Genomic DNA, 3,654 nt, shown 5'->3' with positions numbered 1-3,654 from the left:
TCCCCTGACCTTGGCTGTCTGCAGGGATGGGGCACCGTCGCCTCTCTGGGCAACCTGTGCCACTGCCTCACTGCCCGCAATGTAAAACCTTCTTCCTTATATCCAGTCTAAACCTCCCCTCTTTTAGTTTGATTCCTTTTCCCCCATCCCATCCCATCCCATCCCACCCCACCCCACTAGAGTCTGTCCCCATCTTACAGCCCCTTTAGGGACTGAAGGCCACTCTCAGCTCTCCCCAGAGCCCTCCATTCTCCGTGCTGCACAGCCCCAGCTCTCAGCCTGTCCTCATAGGGCTGTTCCATCCCTGGGAGCATTTCTGTGGCCCTCCTCTGGCTGTGCCCCAACAGGTCTGTGTCTCTCCCATACTGAGGACCCCACATCCACACACAGTGCTCCCAGCGAGGTCACATAGCACACAGTCCCCTGTGCTGACAGTAAGGGCTGCCTTGCGCGTGGCTTTGTTTTACCTCATGAAGTTTCTCTGGGCCCACTGCTGAGTCTGTCCAGGTCCCTCTAGATGGCATCCCATCCTTTGGGCATGTTGACCACATCACACAGTTGGGTGTCATCCACAAACTGCTGAGAGTGCACTCGATGCCACTGTCAACCTCACTGAGGACATTAAAGAATGCTGGTCCTATTACTGACACCTGAGGGACACCACTGCTCACCAAACTCCATCTGGACATCAAGCCCTGGACACTCTGTATATGGTTTCACAACCAGTTCCTCATCCAATGAACAGTCCATCCATCAAATCCCTATCTTCCCAGTTTGGAGAGGACGTTGCAGGGGGCTGGGTCAAACACTACCTTACTGAAGCCCAGCTCCAGTGGGCTCTTCCCCTGACACAGTTACATTATAATGAAAAGCCACAGGGTTGGTCAGGCAGCAGCTGCTCTCAGGGAAGCCATGCTGGTTGTCCGATCTTACTAAAGTAACTGCAGGAGAAACCATTTTTATTTTTAAAGTTGCTTTCTCTGGCAAAAGAGGACTACCCCTTTTCTCTCAGGAAGCTGACAGCACAAAGACAAAAGTAATAGCTCTGGCACTGATGACCATAAGTACCATATGTTTTTCTTTTTGCATGGTGTTAGGCTACATTGCAGGTTTCAGGTTTACTGCCCACCATTTCATAACAGCAATGTATTTTTTTTTTTGAGCCTAAGTCAGGCTGCAGAGCAGTGTAGGGGCACAGTCTCAAGGAAGAGCAGCGTGGTGCAGAGAAGATGAAGAGGAGGATGGAACCTGAGCAGCAGTTGACAGGAGACTCCCACTTCAGTTTCTACAATAAAGGGTAAATGTGAAGAACTCCTACCTTTGACCTCACAACACATGTGACTCTTTGATTTTGCATGATGCTGCTATCTTTCTACCCATTGAGAAATAACGAGCAGTACCAGCGCTAATAAGGTTTTTATTTTTGGCACACTGTATTCAGCAGCCAGTTACATAATGGGTTACAGGGCAGCAGCTCAGTATTAGACAATTAGGGGGAAAACAAAACAAAACAACAACCTCCTGCCTTTCAAATAACAACCACAAGAACATTGAGAGCATAGAGGCTATAAGTAATTCTTGAGGAATTTCTATTACTAAACCAGTATCTTCAAGCTTTGCCTAGAAGAGACCATGCACATTTATGTTTATACAGAGAACTTGTACAACTCTTGATTGGACAGCTGCAACAGCATTAGTCCTTGATCCCTCTACACAGCCCATTCAGAACTGCACTGCCTTCCTTCAGAGCTGAGATGCTGGGTCAGAATCGTTAACACTTCATTTTAGTGCAGGACTATTGTACCTATTTTGTTAGAAGTTTTAAGCACTCTTTTTTCCTTCTGGCTGTTCAGTACAACCAAGGCAGATAGGATTCTTTCCCTCTTTTCAGGCTCACTACAGCTGCCAGTAGTAAAACAAGAAAGTAAACAAAACAAAAAAAATGAAAGAAAAAAAAAAGAAAAGAAAAAGAAAATGATACTGGTCCCTGGTTGTTTTATTTAATGTGGTGTCATATGCTAGGATGTGCACGGACAGTGCACAGCAGATGTAATGAAGTCCCCTGTTATGCATGTATGCCCAGCCCCTATAGCTTCTTTTCAGCATCACATTCTTTGCAGCTGTAAGGCACCTCCCTGCACACACTGCCTGCCTCCTTGCACTGCCACCTAACACCTGACCACCATCCCTCACAGGTTAATAGCATGGATTCCCATTGCCTACTTAGCACTCTCAACGGCCTTGAGGTAGATGCTATTAGTCCCATTTTACAGATGGGGAAACTGAGGCGGTAACATGAACCACTTGTACAAAACCACAACAATGGAGCCAGAATCAGAATTTCAAGAGTTTTCACTTCAATCTTTTGGGTATGGATGTGATTTGGTTGCATCTAAGGTACCAAAAAGCATGGCGACGAGAAGCCACGCTCCAGGATTATCTCAATTCTTCTTTCTTAATGTTATTTCTACAGTCTCCAATCTGGTATCTTAGCAGCAGTCTTGGCTTTATATCAAGAAATGAGAGATTCCAAATGAAACTTGAGGATTAAAAAGATAGTAGTAGAGAATGAGACAAAAAGCCAACCAGTGATCAATTCTGTTTAATTCTAGGAAAGCCAGAGAGGAAAAGACACTCTTCAGAATTAAAAAAAAGTAAAAAAAACAAAACAAAACTTATTCTAGAAATGCTTTAAGCTGACATTATGTTGTTTGTATTTCAGATTTCACAAAAGAAATACTTTATAAAACTAAAACCAGTTAACCCAGCCACTATCCACAGAGGGTTGTATAAGCAAGAGACGCTAGGTCAGAACCTGCATGAGGAACCAGTTGTTCCTCTCACTGGAATGCTCCTGAACTAACAGGATGCTTCACCAGGGGATGAATACAGAAAGAACCGGGGTTTACAGAAGTTCTGAGAGGCAGTGAAATGCCTCCTGGTTGGTACTTCATTGCTATTCAGGTCTCCTCTGTATCATAGGTGTAGCAAGGATTTACTGATTTTGGAAAAGACAGATCCAGCATAGCAAAAGTCAGTCATTTTGAAATTGAATTTTATGCAAGTTTCCTTTAAAAAGGTACTGTATCTTAAAATCATGCCAAACTGTTTACTTAGCTAACTTATGTGGGATCTCCAGTCTCACTGCCAGAGGAAAATGCATACTCAAGGCTTAAGCAAGCCCTGTGCTAAATAAAATACACTGGGGCATTGGGTGGACGCTTCTGTGTTTGCATGAACTTTGGTTATGGGAGAGCAAGGGTAGGAGGATTTGTACCGTTACCAATGGAGAACTCTATTCCCCTGACATTCCAAATGTCTGGTTGGATGGAGCAACTGGAGGTGGGAAGGAACAATGGTGAAGCAATAGCTTTAATGCTTTACTGTTTCTGGTAATGCAAAGCACAGAACCTTGCACAGATATAAACTAAGTACATACCTAGGGACAGCTCTGCCTGCTTGTATCAGCCCAAGTTAAGGCTGTTCAACACTTGGCATCTGTTGAACCATCCCATCCTGCCCTCCACGCCTCTCCCCTCACAAGAGTGGGTGATGGCAAGAACCCCCCCCACTTCCACCCTTCTGAACAAGGAGGGTGGGGAGTGAAAGAAAAACACATACAAAAATCACTACTCAAAATAAAAAAACATCACA

This window comes from Meleagris gallopavo, chromosome 20, assembly GCF_000146605.3.
Source record: "Meleagris gallopavo isolate NT-WF06-2002-E0010 breed Aviagen turkey brand Nicholas breeding stock chromosome 20, Turkey_5.1, whole genome shotgun sequence".
Lineage (NCBI taxonomy): Eukaryota > Metazoa > Chordata > Aves > Galliformes > Phasianidae > Meleagris > Meleagris gallopavo.
Note: the sequence above shows the minus strand (reverse complement) of the source record.